The sequence below is a fragment of the Choloepus didactylus genome, chromosome 11 (assembly GCF_015220235.1).
Source record: "Choloepus didactylus isolate mChoDid1 chromosome 11, mChoDid1.pri, whole genome shotgun sequence".
NCBI classification, from domain to species: domain Eukaryota; kingdom Metazoa; phylum Chordata; class Mammalia; order Pilosa; family Megalonychidae; genus Choloepus; species Choloepus didactylus.
The window spans coordinates 51,879,803-51,900,481 of record NC_051317.1 but is presented as its reverse complement, the minus strand read 5'-3'; the positions used below and the strand labels follow the sequence as shown (position 1 = coordinate 51,900,481).

The 20,679-nt window shown below is 34.8% G+C and overlaps 1 pseudogene; it reads left to right on the top strand.

Annotated features, from left to right (window-relative positions):
* LOC119506012 overlaps positions 1-5,629 on the top strand; it is a 34,219-nt pseudogene extending 28,590 nt beyond the window's left edge.
* Positions 5,630-20,679: the final 15,050 nt, after the last annotated feature.

Genomic DNA, 20,679 nt, shown 5'->3' with positions numbered 1-20,679 from the left:
TTTGGATATGGATATCCAATTCTCCCAGCCCCATTTGTTGAAAAGACCATTATGACCCAGTTCAGTGACTTTGGGGGCCTTATCAAAGATCAGTCGGCCATAGATCTGGGGGTCTATCTCTGAATTCTCAATTCAATTCCATTGATCTATAGGTCTATTTTTGTGTCAGTACCATGTTGTTTTGACAACTGTGGCTTTATAATAAGCTTTAAAGTCAGGGAGTGTAAGTCTTCCCACTTGGTTTTCTTTTTTAGGGTGTCTTTAGCAATTTTAGGCATCTTCCCTTTCCAAATAAATTTGATAACTAGCTTTTCCAAGTCTGCAAAGTAGGTTGTTGGAATTTTGATTGGAATTGCATTGAATCTGTAGATGAGTTTGGGTAGAATTAACTTCTTAATGACATTTAGCCTTCCTATCCATGAACATGGAATATGTTTCCATCTTTTAAGGTCCCCTTCTATTTCTTTTAATAGACTTATGTAGTTTTCTTTTATAGGTCTTTTACATCTTTGGTTAAGTTTATTCCTAGGTACTTTATTTTTTTAGTTGCTATTGAAAATGGTGTCTTTTTCTTGAGTGTCCCTTCAGTTTGTTCATTTCTGGCATATAGAAACATTACTGACTTACGTGCATTAATCTTTTATCCCGCTACTTTGCTAAATTTGTTTATTAGGTCTAGTAGCTGTATCGTCGATTTCTCAGGGATTTCCAGATATAAGATCATACCATCTGCAAGCAATGACAGTTTTACTCCTCTGTTTCCAATTTGGATGCCTATTATTTCTTTGTCTTGCTGGATTGCCCTGGCTAGCACTTCCAGCACAATGTTGAATAACAGTGGTGATAGCGGGCATCCTTGTCTTGTTCCTGATCTTAGAGGGAAGGCTTTCAGTCTCTCACCATTGAGTACTATGCTGGCTGTGGGTTTTTCATATATGCTCTTTATCATATTGAGGAAGTTTCCTTCAATTCCTAACTTTTGAAGTGTTTTTATCAAAAAGGGATGTTGGATTTTGTTGAATGCTTTTTCAGCATCTATTGAGATGATCATTTGATTTTTCCCTTTTGATTTGTTAATGTGTTGTAATATATTGATTGATTTTCTTATGTTGAACCATACTTGCATGCCTGGAATGACCCCCACTTGGTCATGGTGTATGATTTTTTTAATGTGTCTTTGGATTCAATTTGCAAGTATTTTGTTGAGGATTTTTGCATCTATATTCGTTAGGGAGATTGGCCAGTAGTTTTCCTTTTTTGTAGCATCTTTTCCTGGTTTTGGTATCAGATTGATCTTAGCTTCATAAAATGAGTTAGGTAGTGTTCCATTTTCTTCAATGTTTTGAAAGAGTTTAAGTAAGATTGGTGTCAATTCTTTTGGAAAGTTTGGTAGAATTCCCTGTGAAGCCATTTGGCCCTGGGCATTTATTTGTGGGAAGCTTTTTGATGACTGATTGGATTTCTTTGCTTGTGATTAGTTGGATGAGGTCTTCTGTTTCTTCTCTGGTCAGTCTAGGTTGTTCATATGTTTCCAGGAAATTGTCCATTTCCTTTACATTATCCAGCTTGTTGCCATACAGTTGTTCATGGTATCCTCTTATAATTTTTTTAATTTCCTCAGGATCTGCAGTAATGTCACCTGTCTCATTCATTATTTTGTTTATATGGGTCTTCTCTCTTTTTGATTTTGTCAGTCTAGCTAGGGGCTTGTCAATCTTGTTGATCTTCTCAAAGAACCAACTTTTGGTGTTATTTATCTTCTCTATTTTTTTTTTTTTTATGTTCTCTACATCATTTATTTCGGCTTTAATCCTTGTTATTTCTTTTCTTCTACTTGGTTTAGGATTGGTTTGCTGTTCAGTTTCTAGCTTCTTCAGTTGATCCATTAGTTCTTTGATTTTAGCTCTTTCTTCCTTTTTAATATATGCATTTAGTGCTATAAATTTCCCCCTCAGTACCGCTTTTGCTGCAACCCATAGGTTTTGGTATATTGTGTTCTCATTTTCATTCGTCTCTATATATTTAGCAATTTATCTTGCTATTTCTTCTTTAACCCATTGATTGTTTAGGAGTGTGCTGTTTAACCTCCAGGTATTTGTGAATTTTCTGTCTCTGGTGGTTATTTACTTCTAATTGTATTCCACTGTGGTCAGAGAATGTGCTTTGAATAATTTCAATCTTCTTAAATTTATTGAGCCTTGTTTTATGTCCCAGCATATGATGTATTCTGGAGAAAGTTCCATGAGCACTAGAGAAGTATGTGTATCCTGGTGATTTGGGATGTAATATTCTTTATATGTCTGTTAAATCCAATTCATTTATCAGATTGTTTAGGTTTTCAATTTCCGTATTGGTCTTCTGTCTGGTTGATCTATCTATGGGAGAGAGTGATGTGTTGAAGTCTCCCACAATTATTTTGGAAACATCAATTGCTTCCTTTAATTTTGCCAGTGTTTCTCTCATGCATTTTGTGGCACCTTGATAGGGTGCATAAACACTTATGATTGTTATTTCTTCTTGTTGAATTGCCCCTGTTATTAGTATGTAGTGACCTTCTTTGTCTCTCAAAACATCCCTGCATTTAAAGTCTATTTCATCTGAGATTGATATTGCTACACCTGCTTTCTTTTGGCTGTAGCCTGCATGAAATATTGTTTTTCCATCCTTTCACTTTCAATTTCTTTGTGTCCCTGTGTCTAAGATGAGTCTCTTGTATGCAGCATATTGATGGTTCATTTTTTTTGATCCACTCTGAAAATCTGTATCTTTTAATTGGTGAGTTAATCCATTTACATTCAACATTATAACCATGAAGGCATTTCTTGAATCAGCCATCTTATCCTTTGGTTTATGTTTGTGTTATATATTTTTCCCTCTCTCTATTCATATACTTTAATGTACCCATACCAAATCTCTTTAGTACTGAACCTATCTCCATGTCTCTCTCTCCTTTCTTTGTTTCTCTGTCTGTAGGGCTCCCTTTAGTATCTCCAGTAGAGCAGGTCTCTTGTTAGCAAATTCTCTCAGCATTTGTTTGTCTGTGAAAAATTTAAGCTCTCCCTCAAATTTGAAGGAGAGCTCTGCTGGATAAAGTATTCTTGGTTGGAAATTTTTCTCACTCAGAATTTTAAATATGACGTGCCACTGCCTTCTCGTCTCCATGGTGGCTGCTGAGTAGTCACTGCTTAGTCTTATGTTGTTTCCTTTGTATGTGGTGAATTGCTTTTCTTTTGCTGCTTTCAGAACTTGCTCCTTCTCTTCTGTATTTGACAGTGTGATCAGAATATGTCTCTGAGTGGGTTTACTTGGATTTATTCTATTTGGAGTTCGCTAGGCATTTATGATTTGTGAATTTATGGTGTTCAGAAGACTAGGGAAGTTTTCCCCAACAATTTCTTTGAATACTCTTCCTAGACCTTTCCCCTTTTCTTCTCCTTCTGGAACACCAATAAGTCTTATGTTTGGACGTTTTATATTATCTGTCAGATCCCTGAGGTCCATTTCAATTTTTTCAATTTTTTTCCCCATTCTTTCTTTTGTGCTTTCATTTTCCATTCTGTCATCTTCCAGGTCACTGATTCATTGTTCAACTTCCTCTAGTCTTGTACTATGAGTATTCAGAATTTTTTTTTTTGGTCAACAGTTTCTTTAATTTCCATAAGTTCATCTATTTTTTTTTTATTTAGTCTTGCAATGTCTTCTTTATGCTCTTCTAGGGTCTTCTTGATGTCCTTTATATTCTGTCCCATGCTCTTCTTGATGTCCTTTATATCCTGTGCCATAGTCTCATTCATCTTTAGTTCTTTGATTAGTTGCTGTAGAACTGTGTCTCTTCTGATCTTTTGATTTGGTTGATTGGGCTTGGGTTATCCATATCATCTGTTTTTTTCATATACTTTAAAATTTTCTGTTGTTTTTTGGCCTCTTGGCATTTGCTGAACTTGATAGGGTTCTTTTAGGATTTGTAGACCAATTGAAATCCTTATCTCTAATTTGTCAGATCTACAGCTTTGTGGAGTACACTTTCTCTGACTAACCAGCAGGTGGCATCCATGAGCCACCTGCTCCCCTCAAGCCAGTTCTCCCCTGCTTTGCCTCTGTGGTGAGTGGGGGAGTAAGTCTTGTGGGGTCCAATTGGTGTACCAAGCTTGGGTGTGTAGTTGGTGTTGCCCGCCCTGTGTAAGGGGTGTGTGTCTGGGTGGTTAGGGAGGGGGGGACGGCTCTAACAATCAAATCTCCCTGGTGTTCCTGGAGTTTTAAAGCTGCTGCAATAGTCTAATCCTTCAGTTCAGTCCTGCCACAGTTTGTCTCTGCCACTGACCCACAAGTCCTTGGTACTAGCGTGTGGCCCCTCAGACTTTCTAGTGGGTCCCTCTTCCAGGCCTTGCACCCCCTGGTCCCCTGTTGAGGGATGACTGTGCTATGTCACAGGTGAGTGCTGTCCCCCCAGGGCAGTTCTGAGCTGCCGGTCTGTGTAGGGAGGCTCCCAGTCTGCTGAAATGATGTCTGAATGGTGCTTGTTAATTCACACTGCTCCACCTTCCCAACTCTGGAACAAACAGCTGAGGGTGCAGGGAAGGCTAATGTCCATGGTGGTGTATGCATGTTATTGGAAGCACTTCCATCACACTTGGTTGTCTGGGGCAGCTCTGGGCTATGGGGCCAGCAATGGGCAGGAGTGTTTCCTGTCCACCAGGATGATGGCTGTGAGTGGATGCCCCCCTTTTCTTGGGAAGTTGTGGTGTTTAGTGAATTTTCTCAGCCACTGGATTATTGCCTTTTGTCTCAGAGCTCTCTTAGTTCTGCTCTTGTCTTGACCTGCCCAAATTGCAAGTTTTTGAGGCTTTCTGTATTGAGCTTCTTAGAGTAAATGTTTTAGAAAAAGAAAAAAAAGATATATTAAAAAAAAAGGGCCCTCCTGGCAGATCTAATGGGCTATTGAAATGCTAAGAGACAAAGCAATTAAGGCTATTAAGGAAAGATCCAGGGGGCAGAGAGATCAGTTTTTCTTCGGGATTTGTAAGTGAGCCTCAGGGCCTGAGCTCTGCCCTTCCCCTTTCTATGTTCACCAGAACTCCAAAAAGCCTCCGCTTTTATTTTTGAGTATTTCTTGCTGTTTTTGGCTATGCCTATCTCCTCTCTGCTGGGCTGGCTGTTCTCAGATTTTCTGCCGTCTCGTCTCAGTCTATTTATGGTTGGAGTTTGGATCAGTAGAATGAGTTTCCGAAAAGCTGCCACTGCAGTTCTTCCTTCTCCTTCCTGGCGCTGACAACCGCTCCTCCCATTGGACTGAGCCTGGCAGGGAGGAGCGCGGGTCCCCTGGCCACAAAAACCTACAGATTTCACTGATCTCAGCAGTTCCACGTTTTCATGAGTGTTGTATGAAGTGTGCCCAAAGTTAGATTGCTCTGCTGTGTCCAGTCCACGCAGTTCCTGGCTTTCTACCTACTTCCCTGGAGGAGTAATTAAAACATACACCTCACCAATCCACCATCTTGCCAAGCTCTCTCTTAAATTGCCTTTTATGAAGGACTCTTCTCCCAGCTCATCAGGCAGATTCTGAATACTGCCATTGTATTCTCTACTGATAGAATGTATTGTGTACCTATTAGAAGACCATACTCAGTGACAGGCCAGAAAAATTGTGCTCTGGAAGAACAGAACTGAAAATCTCTAGACAATTTTTTCCATTGATGTTTAGAATGTTTGAGAACGAAACAGGAAAGAGCATAACAATATCTGGCTCATATCACCTGTTAGACATTTCCTTTTGGAGTCATGCTTTCTGGAAGGTTTTAGTTCATTAACATTAATAGTTAATTACAACTTTTTTTGTAAGAAGAGGGTTTGGGATAAAGCAGCAACTAAATTAAATCATGCTACTTAAATGTAGAAAAAAAGAATGAAGTCCTGATACATGTAATAACATGGATGAACCAGGAAGACATCATGTTGAGTGAAATAAGCCACACACAAAAGGACAAATATTGTATAATTACACCAATTAGAAATAGTTAGAATAAGCAAACTCACAGAGTCAGAATCTAGAATATAGGTCACTAGGAAATGGTGTGGGAATAGGGAATGGAAAACTGATGCTTCAATTCTCAAATTTCTATTTGGGTTGATGAAAAAGTTTTGGTAATGAATGGTGGTGACAGCAGCACAACATTGTGAATGTAATTAACAGCACTGAAATATATATCTGAATGTTATTAAGGGGAGAAATATTAGATAGCATAGATGATAACCCACAACTTCTCTAATAAAGAAAAACTTTTTTGAAGGGGGAAAATAAAAGGAAGTTTCTAGACAACTGTTGTCTGATTAACACAATTTGAAAGAACTTCATTTAGGCAGTGAGGAATCAATGTCAATAATTCTTTAAATATCTTTACATTTAAAGAATTTTTAAGAGTTTTTGACTTTTTAATAAATAATTTGCAGACAAGTAAAGAGAAAAATGTCATTATGCAAAATAAAGGGAAAAAATAACCACAATTCAAGTAGAACCTTGAATAAAAACAAGGTATAAAAACAAACTGAAAAATAAAGACAATTTCGTTTTCTAAATGGGACAGTTTTCATTGAAGTGTTAAACTGAAATCTGAGTTAAGTTCATGTAGTTAAACAGTGATAGTTTATAGCAGTTAAGACAAGGCTGCTCACACAATTGCAAATTGAATTTTTCTAACTCCTTTTAATTAAAATCACTTAAAATCTCAAGCAACTGCTGAAATATGTCACATGATTTACATTGGATAAATCCAAAGACTTGTATTCAAGATGAACAGTGTCTAGGTGTATTATTCAGATTTACAGAATTAATAAGAATTGGACTTTTAATGACTAAAATCCCAAATTTGATTCAAGCATATTTTGTTATTTTTCTCATATCCTATTTCATTTTAATATTCTAATACCTAATAGTTACCAAACAGATAATATTGGAATCCAATAACATTTCTATGAGATGAAATATGGAACTTGAGTGGTAGTAAACTTTTATGCCAGTGACCTCTTTAAATAAAGTTCATTATACAATTTAGGCAATAATTTAGACAGAAAAGAATTGTGTCAGATGAATTTGTATCTATGTAATGTCACTAAAGCCAATGCTAAAGCAAATATATTTTGGGCACAATTGATGCTTGGTAAAGACTATATAGACACATTTTAAGAAACTAAGGCTTAAATAGGTTAAATATTTTTTCCCCCAAAAGTCCTTACTCTAGTAAAATGAAAGAGAAAGAAGTTGATTTATGGTCTTTCAGACTCCCAAATTTTATCTTAAACATTGGCCCTGTAGCCAATGACCTAAGAGCACTTATAGCTGGCTATGCCTGATTAGGTTGGCTTGATCATTAAATATTCCAGGATATTCTTAGTTGAAAACATATTCCACTTCAATTAAATAATAATTTGCAACATCAGCTTCATTTACACTGTCTATGTCATTGATTAAAATATTGCAAATACACATTTAACTTTTAAGTTGGTGAAAGCAGGAGTAACCTTTATAAGACATCAACACTGCCAATGCCTATCTACTAAGAACATAACACAAAGTCATATGAAAAAGCATTTCTTTAGTATGGCATGTTTAATAAATCTGCAGTCTTCCCTTTTCCTCTTCCTAAATGGCAACAAGGTCTAAAGAGTTAACAGTTTCAGGGCTCTATATATGTATGACTTCCAAATCTCAAACTTGGGGTTTTCACTCTGTCTCCAGGTCCATATATGGAACTTTATATTTGGTATTTCTTTTATCATAATTCGCACTCTCAAAAAATATTCAGCTATTTTGTATTATTATGTGGCTCTAGAACTGGGACCCATCACTAAATAAAATAGAGTTTGTTTTTATGGAACACATGTGCTAATAGTGGGAGATATTTGGTGGTGATATATGATACATGCAATAGATAATGATGAAACAGGGTAAAAAGGGAAGAAAAATTTAAGTAGGTGGGGATGGAAATTCTATAATGATAAGACAGAAACCCTAAACTAGTAAGAAGATAGTTAACAAATAAAGTAAGGGGTCATGTATAGATTCGGGGAAGAGCAATCTAAACAGAGGGACCATTAAGTGCAAAAACGCAGACATAGAGCATTCAATTAGAGCACAAGTGTACCAATCAAAAGAGGAGATTGCAGATAGGAAAAGAATTAGCAAGGTGCAAGACTACACAGAGGCTATGAGTTATTAAAAGAACCTTTAGTTTTACTCTAAAGTGATATGGTAAACCACAAAGAATTTTTTAGCAGAAAAGTAACATAAACTGAAGGACATTTTAAAAGAGTAATCTGTTTACTGTGTTGTGAATGGAATATAACAAGATCAATACCACCTCCATCAACTGATGTTTTTTTCCTATCTCTACATCTTCCAGTAATCTTCCCCATCTTCATAAATAGCAATTAAATTTCCTAGTTTCTCAGTCAATAATATTTGGGTTATTATTCTTTTTCTCTATAACACCCATAGAAACTATTAGTAATATCTGTCAAAATAAATCCAGAACCAAGAATGTTTCATAACTTATAATGTATTTACCACTTGTTCCATCCAATCCATCATCATCTCTCACAGGTTTTCCAAATAGATGAGAAAAATATTTTTCTTCCCATATTTTTACTGAATAGTAAAGAAATATTCCCTCATTCAAAGTCATCATGGTCTCTAGAATGCCAAGTATTTTATCATGAACTATGAATTTCATTTGATTTTAAATGTGTATGCAATGAATCAACTCCAGGAGCTGGTAGCACAGAGAAACTCTGGTATTTACAGTCAGTTGTATGCTGAAAATAATTTGCATATAAGTTAAATCTCCTGTGATTTCCTGAAAAACACTGGAAGAAATATAATGAAGAAATCCTATGTCACCCTGAGGAGGCATTACTTGAAAAAAAAATGCCATGAAATGGCAGGAAAAAACAAAAAAGACAGAAAAACACTAGTATCAGTTTATGTTTGAAATAAATATATAGAGAAAATGCTGACACAACATAGGATAAATTTAACAGAAAAAAAATAACACCAGGATACCACAGCTATCAGCCCAAGTCGGTGTATTTCAAATGTAGGTGTATTTAAGAAAGCTTGAAGCATAGAGTCAATGAATACAATAAGTAGCAAAGTATTGAAAATTATTCAGTTATTTATTTTGGCTGCATTCAGTGAAGTCAGGCCTCTGTATTTAAGTTATCATTTCTTCCCCTCATCTCTTCTCAAATAACTCATAGTATGTTATGATAGACAGAATGGATACTCAGGAAAGTATTGTCCAAAGGAAAGATGTGCACACAACAAACACTTGAGCAAATCCTGTATCATTGCAGGGAGGCACACAAATTCATGACATAGAAATATTTGATACACTGGAACAAACAGAACCAGACCTCGAATGAGAGCTACTCGTTAAGATAGATGCAAATACTGATTGTATAAATAAAATGATAATATAAAGTTTATGGTTTACGTACATGGATTTTTTCAAACATGTGCACATATACATATATCCATGTGTATATATGTATACACATGAATATTTATATTTTAATAAATGTACTGAATAGGTAAATGGATTATGTTGAAGAACAAACAGCTCAAACAATTCCATCTTCTCAAATAAATGTACATTGGTGTTCATGGATGCATTGATGGCATTAGAAAAATGTTTAAAACAATAAAAGGGCCCATAAAAGCTAGAGCAGTGTATGTGAATTAGTCCTGTGAATCCTAGGCAACAATTCTAATCACAGATAAATATGACTATATCTGTCTATCAGTCAAGATTACTGAAGAGATACATATCAAACGAATGACAGTGGTCACCTGTGCAGAATAGAATAAGATTAGGAAAAGTGTTAAAAACAAGATCTTTCCTATTTTTCTCACTATAGTTCTCCGTTTATTACTTGTTTAATAAAAGAGAAGATCAAACTAAAAAGATAAAAGAAAAATCATTGTTTCCAAAATGAGACATGATTTGATGCTGATGTTAATTCAAATTTACTTCCTGGTTACTATCTCTAAACATAATTAACCATTTTCAGGTCACTTACTTTCACTATAATCTCATGTCATATTTGTCTTTGTGAATGTAAATCTCTAATTTTTTGGATAGAAATCAAACTAATTATCTAAATTGTGTTTTTTCTTAGGGAGGTTCTAGATCTTGAATAATTAAAAATTAGTATTTTCTCTCTTCTTGATTATAAAAAAGTGAAAATGCTTAAATGAAATAATTATTTACTTATCTCTCCCACAGCAAATCAGGGTTGGTAGATTACCAGGCACAGAACCCTCTGTAGCCTTCAAATGCCCAACCTGATGCTTTCTCTTCCAGCTTCAATATGTCACTTTCAAGATATTCTGGTTATTGTTTTCTAGACTATAGAAAGAAATAAAAAGTATGGAGGAGACTGGAAGGATGGGAATTTTTGTGTTGTTTTGTTTGATTTGGGCTGTTTTAGGTTGTTTTGCTTTTTTAATCTCAGACCTGTAAGAGGTGTACATTATTCACAACACATTCCATTGGTGTGAATTTACTCACATGACCATGTCTAAATTTAGTTGTGAAATGTTTTCTGTTTTACACAGAGAAGCAGAAAGGATTTTGGTAGACAGCTAGAATTTTCTGCCTTACTGATAAAGTAAAGTGAGGATATTTGGTTAGTTGATGACTTCATAGGGTTTTCAAGCATCCCCTAATCAGTCCTGCACACTCATTCAAATGATCAAGCAAGCATTTTGTAGCCAATCTAATATCTCTGCCATCTCTAGTATCTCTCAGTCAAAACAATGTTTAATTTTGAGGAAAAATTTTAATATTCAGCAAGTCAATTTTATTTTGCCACTGTTGTTTTTCAACATTTTACTTCAAGCAGAGTTACAGTTCTCAAAATTTTGTTACTGTTACAAAACCAACTCAGACAGCATAATTAAAAATTAACTATGATGCATTTTTGTAAAAGGGAAGCTGAGGCTTTATCTATGAGCTTCAAACATATACCTATTTAATACAATATTAAAGAAAACATTTACAATTACTAAATTGCATTCATATATGTAATTTAAAGAGTTATTTGATCAAGGGTATTTCCTGTAGGTACTTGCCTCATCTTTCATTTTTAAATACTGATGAAACAATCTAAAGAGTTAAGAAATTGTAATTGGTTTTTATAAACCCTAGCCTGAAAGATATACTTTATGACATCTTTCACAGATACTCTCCTCATCTGCTTATCATTCGCTTTATTTTTTTCCAGCTCATAAGATGTATGCTTACACATTTGTATTCTGTCCATATCTAAATTCCAGTAAAGGTCAGCTTTCCCATAAAAAAGGAGTATAAATAGTGCATAAAATGATGATCCAAGCTAGCATATCAAGAAAATAAAAGCATAAAAGTAAAGGTCATTTTCACAATTTTTATCTTGAAACACACTCAAAAATATACCGTGTGAAAATTTGTCAAAGTTTTCAAAAGAGGAGTTTGTATGTTGAGGTTCTTTTTTATTTCTATGAACTTTTCATAAATTAAAAACAAGTTGTGCATTATTGAAGCCATTATTTTATGTTGTTTGGTTATTAGGGTCATTGCCCTTGATATTCAATCAATTAGAGTAATATGTGTTTCATTTGAAAATAATAATTATTTTGTTGGCACTGCATTTATATTTAGTAGCATTAGCAATAGATAAAGCATATTAGCATTTCCAGAATGACCAAATCATATTACTTATTTAATTGATTACTTAAGTAAAATATTCCTATAAATCTTAATATTTTCACTTTTATTAAAACAGTTTGTTCAGGGAAGCTACTACCTGCACCGGGAAGAAATACATTTAACAATCGTACTATGCGCTCATCTATGTACAGAGAAGATTTTGAATCTAGTCTAATTTGACTTGATATCTGTGTAATGAGTATGAGATTGAATTTTGAAAACATTTAGAAAGGCAACCTATGTGAGGTATTGGGTGCATAAAATATAGAAGCAACATGAGTTTGCCTCAGTTGCACTGTGTTTAAGACAAAGTGAATAAGTTTAAAGTCTTTGGGATCAGGGAACAAGCAAATCGCTTAGCACATAAATGTGGAGATATGAGCTCTCTAGATCATCAGAAATAATAGAACACTTCTATGAAACAGATGTCTAACTCTTCCTCCTTATTCTTCTCCCTGCATCTATTGCAATTACTTATTTATATATACGTCTGCAAGACACACATTTGGGACATGGACCAAATCACATGCAAATTTTATAATCTAATCATGCATGATATTGTACACTCTGAGGCAAAGATTTTACTTGAGTTGAATTGATCCATGTACATTAATTAAACAGAATTAATTAGGGAATTACTCAGTGTCAAGTAATGCAAGGATGCGCTCATAACTAAGTTTGTTTCCATATCATTTTAAATATAGTAAAAGAAATCAATATTTTAAATATTCTATATACAAAAAATGAAACAGTGAAAAATGAAGTAGTGATATATTTTATAGTGGCTTTTGAGATCAGCAGCAATAGAGGAGTAGGGTTTTAAAAGGTAGAAGTTTGGGTATGCACGTGACAAGTAGAAAAGGAAGAACATGAGCAAGGCAAGATGATTTGGGTAATTATGTTTCAAGTTACTAAATGTCTACATCAACCTTGAGTAAGTTCCATCAGTATGGTGGTATATTTGTTTACAGAGCTCTAATGTATATAATGAATATTAAATAATGGTTATAAGAAATAACATGCTCTCATGGTATTAAATATATGTTATATATATACACACACACATATCATTGCATTCAGTAGAATATTAAAGATATTGACCATTTCACTTTGTGCAAAAAAATAATTATTTTTTAAAATTATAGTTAGACATCACATATATAATCTCATAAGAAATGTACAAGACCTCTATTTCCCTGACATGGTACAAAGTATTCTAAGTATAAAAACATGCAAAATGATTGTATTGTATTAGACTTAAACTTTGATGAAATCTTAGCCTCTCAACAGTAACACAGTTATTAGCAGTTAAGAACTTCAAGTTTCAGCAATGTCCTACAGAACATTTCTATTTCAAATTCAAATTAGATTTTTTCTTTTACATACAATGATCAGTATATTCTGAATGAAACGTATTCTAAAATTTGATTCAGAAGCCTCCACACATTTGTATTCTACAAGGATGGGAACACCCTTCCTTCCCAGGTCTAAGAAATTCTTTAGAGTAAATCTATTATAAGCTATGTTACAGTCTAATATTACTAAGGACTTAACCCCCCATTTAAATTTAAATCCCCATTTCTTTCTAAAGGAAAATATATTCTTAATAGTATCTTAGGATGCCACATTCTTGATCCTTTGCTTTCTTTTCTGCCAACAGTGGTGGGCAGTTGCCTTCACAGCTTGATTTCTCTAAGCAGCAGGAGTGAAATTTCAGGGTACAGCCCAGAGTTGCAAGGATAAGAAATAACGTACTTAGAGAATCAGCAACAATAGTCACGATGGTAATGGGGCAAGATCTCTAAATGTAGGGCTCCAATAGAAGAGTAATACCTGCCAAGAAACTTTCCTAATGAACAGGAAGATTGAGGGTGAAATGGGCACTTAGGGGAAAAGGTAACAACTGGTTTATGTAGGACGACTGGAGAGTTGTAAGATACCCTTACTTAAAGAAACAGCTGTCATAACAGTAGAAGCGGGAACTATAATAATAAATGTGATGGAAACCAGCAATAACTGACCACATTCATAGCACTTTTAAAAGATGCTATATATACATATAATTATACTATAATTAAATGTAAATATACATATATGTTACACATACACATATAATAATTTAATTATAAATATATAATTATATATAATATATTTCTTCAAAACTACCTGTGGCCATATGAAGTAATTCATGTAAAATTTCACTTTTAATACAACTAATTTAAAATAGGTGTACTTTCTAATATGTCCAAATGATATTTCCAATATAATGATTATTTGAGAAATCTAAGGTATTTGTGAAGCAGAAAAATGAGGGGCAATTAATGCAATATCTGGAAATTAAGTGCTACCCTGTGTAATATAATCCCTTTTAGCTTATTCTTATATTTCTATCTTGTGATATTTTTATTTTCTTCAGGTGTGTTTTATCTGCCCATACCTTTTTGAGCTTCAAAGTTTGAAGACGTTGCAAATAGCATTAAAAAAAAAAAGTGTTATATGTTCTCCTGCTGAAATTTCTTAATATAAAATCAGGCCTACATCACAAATGGAATATGATGAACAATAAAATAATTTTCATAATTTATATTTGTTTTTATTTAATGATATATTTGTGTTTAGGATATTATGCTATGAAATTATGATATATATGAAATATAATGTCACAGACTATGCCCTTAAGAGCCACACATGTTTTTGTGGGAGCTTATACATAAAGATTAAATAATTACATCTTTTAGTCAACCAAAATGATTTGTTATATACTTTAGTATCCATAGCACTTTTATGGACCCTTACCTAAGTGATGTTAATTAAGCTTAAATCCTTGAATTTTAGTACATGAGATATTTCCAGTTGTGAATAGTCATTTTGTTATATTTTAACACATGTTTGGCTTAATTTCTATTGCTTAATACTAATGTCTTAGTAAACAAATCTAAAACTTGGTCTCTTATATATGAGAACTAATTATAAGTTTTACTTGACTAGCAACACCATTTAAATGAATTTTCACATACATTATATAGTAAAGCAGAAGCATACCCTTTTTATGTTACCCTATTTTATGACAACTGTAGATTCATAAGCAGTTTTCTGTAACATAAAGAGATCTATATATATATTTTACTATATACCTATATAGTAAAATATCACAACCAGTACATTTATGGTTATGTAGTTCATTGATCTTATTCAAATTTCCCCAGTTTTACTTGTACTTATGTGTGAGTTTGAGAGTATGTATGTGGGTGTATTTACATCTATATAATCCAATCACTTGTGCAGGTTTGTGTACCCACCACCACAGTCAAGATACAACAAGGAACCATTTTATTGTATTCTTGTAACCACACCCACCATTTTGCCTAGTCTCTTTCCCTTATATCTCCTCCCTAGCACCTAGTAGTCACTACTTTGTTCTCTTTCCAATTTTGCTTTTTATTTTTAGAAGTGTTATGTAAAAGAAATAATAAAGTATGTAAACTTTTGGGATTGGACTTCTTTTCACTCAATACAATTCTTTGGAGATTCATCTGTGTTGCTGCATGTATCAATATTTTGTTCCTTCTTTTTGCCAAGGAGAATTCCTTGGCACGGATTTACCACAGTTTGTTTAACCATTCACCTACAGAAAGGCATCTGCGCTGATTCCAGTTTTGGGTTATTATGAACAAAGCTGTTATGAGTATCCCATGTGCAGGTTTCTGTGTGAACTTAGGTTTTCAATTTTCTGGGATAAATGCCTAAGAGTGCAATTGCTATGTTGTATGATAAATACATCTTTTTGTTTTCAAAGAAACTGTCAAACTGTTTTCCAAACTGGCTGTATCATTTTGCATTCCAGCAGCAATATAAGAAAATATTAGTTTCCAATGAAGGCTATAATAAATTACCATAAAGACGGTGGCTTAAAATGATGTGATTTATTATTGTACCTTTCTGGAAAGTCTGACGGAGCTAAAATCAAAGTGTTAGCAAGGCTGTGTGCCTTACTGGAGGATCTAGAGGAAAATCCTTTTTCTTGCCTGTTTCAACTTCAAAGGCTGCCTGCTTTCCCCAGCTAGTGGTCCCCTTATATCTGGAAAGTCAGCAACGGCTTCTTGAGGTGGCATCTTTCTTACACCGCATAACTCTGATACTGACCCTTTTGCCTCCTTCTTCCACATTTAAGGAAACTTTATGATTGTATTGGGCCCACACAGATAATCCCAGATTATATTCTTATTTGAAGGTCAAATCATTAGGAATATTAATTCCATATGCAAATTCAATTCCCCTCTGGCATGTACCAGAGATTAGGATGTGGACATTTGAGGGTGGCGATCAACTAGTGAACAACATTCACTCAACAGGTGAGACTCTATAGGCCAGGAAGTACAAAAGGCATAAAAATAGGTGAAGGAACCCTGTCATTTCCATCACACAGATTAATAAAATAATCTTTTTTTCTAAAATTAAATCCTACAAAGTAACTTAAACAGAGACATCTTTGGATAGGAATGGGAATTGTTGCAGGGATAGTCAACAACAGGTTAATAGCAGTTTAATAGCAGGTTTAGGACAGTCATATCTATCTACATTCTTCACAAGTTTCTCTTTAGTGGTTTTTGATTCTGGGATACATCCTAGAGAGTAACTCTCAAAAACTGGGAATTCCAGTTTGTCATAGGATGATAATGAGCCCATGTTCTTTGAGAAATAGGTAGAAAATTTGGTCCTTTCAATTCAGCCAGATCTGGTTATAAATATTAACTTTTATCTCAAAAGGTTGATAATGTTTATCTGTTCTACTGAAATCTCACAAAGATTATAACCGATTAACACATTTATGAATATGCTTTGATAACCAAGTACCATCAAATAGTGGAGGAAATCCAATGATATGTTGACTCTAAGATAAACCAAAGAGGAGCTAACCCCAGAGGACATATTTTCTTTAATAGATATTTAATAGATATTTAAGAGATATTTCTCTCAGTAAAACAATCTATCTTTTAAAAGAAGTAAGAATTAGAGTCAGAAGAAGATGGCAGAACAGAAAGGAGTGGAAGCTAGTTAGTCCCCCTGGAAAAACAAATAAACAACTAGGAACAACTAGTAAATAATCTGGAATAACTGCTGGGCAACAAATGTGACCATCCATACATAATACACTAACCTGGATTGGGAGGGATGCCTGAGATCACAGCATAAAAACTCAGACCCAAGCTGAGATCTCCTACCCCATGGCAGGCCAAACTGCAAAGCTTCCTATGCTGGGGGTAGCACTCTCTGAAAAAGCAAATATACATCAGCACAGCTCCAACTAAGGTTGTAATTAACAAATGTTGACTGCTCAATACAAGCTACAAATCCCCAACAAGCAGACAGAGGCTTTTGGTGATGACTGACCTTAGAGAGCTGAAGGACCTCTTTGGGAGGGATGGGGAGCACAGAGAACCAGGTGCTATCTCTGGCTGATGGATGAAACTGATGGTAGCCATGGACTGGCCCTGAAGGGGGGCTTTCTGTCCCTTTTCTTGGCTCAGTGGAGAAAGCCTCAGCCATTTTCTGTTTGCAGTGCCCTGACCCAGACAAGCATGGAGGTAGCAGTCAGAGAGACTATTCAAATGCAAATGACATCTCCCCAAGGAGTGTGTCTTCCCAAGGAGGAAAGAGGTGGTGCCAAGATCTATTATCCACCTTCCATTCAAAATCAGACCCCAGAACCTGAGGGAAAACAGCCATGGGCCACACCTCCTTACACTAGTCTGGAGTGACAGGCTGACAGGTGACACATGCAAGGCAGAAAAGCACAGTGGCTTGGTGCCTCAAAAGTTGCACCAATCTTCTAAGACACACCTTCAGAGAGACATGATACTATTGCCTCCTTCTGAAACCTGTGCCTCTTCTGGTCTGGGAAAAACTGGTTGGAGTAACCAAGGAAACCACATGCCTAGACAACAGAAAACTACGACCTACACTAAGACAAATGAAGTTATGGCCCATTCAAAAGAACAAACTTACACTTCAATTGATATACAGAAATTGAAACTACTGCTAAGTCAATTCAAAAAGTTTAGGGAAGATATGGAAAAAGAGAGGAAGCATACAGTGAAAACACTGGGCATACATGAGATAGAAATTGAAAGTTTGAAAAAAACTACTAGCAGAATCCATGGAAATGAAATGCTAAACACAAGAGATGAAAGACACAATGGAAACATAAACAGCAGATCCCAAGAAGCAGAAGAAAACACTCAGGAACTGGAGAACAAGATACCTGAAAGCCTATGCACAAAAGAACAGAGAAAAGAATGGAAAAACACGAGCAACATCTCCAGGAATAGAATGACAACATGAAATGCAGGGATGTGCATGTCATGTGAGTCCCAGAAGGAGAAAAGAAGGGAAAAGGGGCAGAGCAATAATAGAGGAAATAATAAATGAGAATTTCCCATCTTTCATGAAAGACATAAAATTACGGATCCAAGAAGCGCAGTGTACTCCAACAGAATAGATCTGAATAGGCCTATGCCAAGACACTTAATAAGCAGATTATTAAACCTCAAAGACAAAGAGAGAATCCTGAAAGCAGCAAGAAAAAAGTGATGCATCACATACAAAGGAAGCTTGATAAGACTATGTGTGGATTTCTAAGTAGAAGCCATGGAGGCAAGAAGGAAGTTGTGTGATATAGTTAAGACACTGAAAAAGAAAAACCACCAACCAAGAATACTATATCCTGCAAAACTGTCTTTCAAATATGAGGGAGAGCATAAAATATTCTCTGACATACAGACAATGACAGAGTTTGTGAACAAGGTAACTGTGCTACAGAAAACACTGAAGAGAACACTACAGACATAAAGGAAAAGACAGGAGTGAGAAGTTTGGAACACAATTTTGGGACATAGTAGCACAGCAATGCAAGTGCACCGAACAAAGTTGACTGTGATTATGGTTGAAAGAGGAAGGTTAGGAGCATGTGGGACACCAGAAGGAAAAAGGAAAGATAAAGACTGGTACTATATAACTCAGTGAAACCTAGGGTGCTCAATGATTGTGATAAAAGGTACAACTATGTTTTTACATAAGGGAGAACAAATGAATGTCAACCTTGCAAGGTGTTAAAAATAGGGTGGGATTGGGGGAAAAATACGATCAATGCAAACTAGAGACTATAATTAAAGAAACATTGTATTATGCTTCCTTTAATGTAACAAAGGCAATATACCAAAGCTAAATGTATATGGGGGGAGCATATGGGAGGAGTATGGGACTCTTGGCATTGGTGATGTTGTCTGACTCTATTCTACTTTGGTTTAATGCTATCTTTTCTTTTGTTACTTCCTAGCTGCCATGTTTGTCTTTTTTTTATTTATTTATTTTTCCTTTTGCCCCTCTACCTTTTTGACTCTTCCTCTTTCTTTGTGGAAGAAATAGAGATGTCCTTATATAGATAGTGGTGATGGTGGTGAATACATACTATACAGGGAATCATCAATTGTTTACCTAGGATTGAATGTATTGTGTGTTAAGAAAGCCATCTTAAAAAAAAAATGGTTTGATGAAGAAACCTTGAGGGCACTATATTGCGTGAAATAAGACAGACACATAAGGGCAAATATTGCAGGGTCTCACTGATACTAACTAGTTTTAATATGTGAAAACATAGACATGAAATATAAGTTACCAGGATATAGAAAGTGGCTAAAGAATGGGGAGCGGTTGCTTATTATGAGCAGAATGTTCAACTAGGGTGAACCTAAACATTTGTAATTGGACAGAGGTGATGGTAACACATTGTGAGAATAACTAACAGTGCTGAAAGGTGTGTGAAGGTGGTGGAAAGGGTAAGCTCAAAGTCATGTATGTCACCAGAAGGAAAGTTGGAGGTTAAAAGATGGGAATGTATAAAACAGTGAATCTTGTGGTGGACAATATCCACGATTAACTGTACAAATATTAGAAATCTCTCTCATGAACTAGAATAAATGTATGACACTATAACTAGAAGTTAATAATAGAGGGGCATACAGGAAAAATATACCTATTACAAACTATATACTATAGTTAGCAGGATTTTAACATCTTTCATGAACAGTTACAAATGTACTATATCAATACTATGAATCAATAATGGAGTAGGAATGGTTAGGGGTATGGGAAGATTTGAGTTTCCTTTTTCTGTCTTTATTTCTTATCTGGAGTGATGAAAATGTTCTAAAAATTGAAAAAAAAAAACTTGTGATGGATGCACAGCTGTATGATGGTAACTTGGGCAATTGATTGTACAGTTTGGATTGTTGGGCAATTGTATGGTTTGTGAACAATCTCAATTAAAAAAAACTTAAAAAAATAAGAATTAAAAAAAAAATCCCTGCTGAAAAGTTGCACTAGAAATTTTAGAGTTTTAAAACATTAAACAAAAATCTTCAAAATAAAGCATAATTTCAAAAAGAAAGCAAGAGAGAAGGTCTGAATATATGACATGGTAGCATGTTCTGAGCTTTCCAGAACATCCTGCACACAGGAAAATAAATTAAAATCAGCCAAAATCAAAATAGTCAGATTTTGGGTATGACAAAAAGGTGAAAGTTCAGAAAATTCTAATCCCCTCCCAAAACAAGAATAAATCTGGCTATTTTTTTTTTTCCAAAACAACTCTTTCATGGCTCTGAAATAAACAAAGACAAACAATATATTTATGAGTTAACAATTATGTTTAATAAACATTTGTAAAAACATGCTAGGAAAGCAGGAGTCAGTGGCCTTCTTGTCTGAGTCTGCTGCTGCCTTTCCCTGACTTTATTCTCCCCCATCAACTCAGTCAGCATGGTTGTTTTATTAGGGTGGATTTCAAAGACTTATTACAAAAAGTGTTAAATATTTTGTTCATAATTTGTGTATTGATTTCATGTTAAAATAATAATATTTTAGATATATTGGGTTA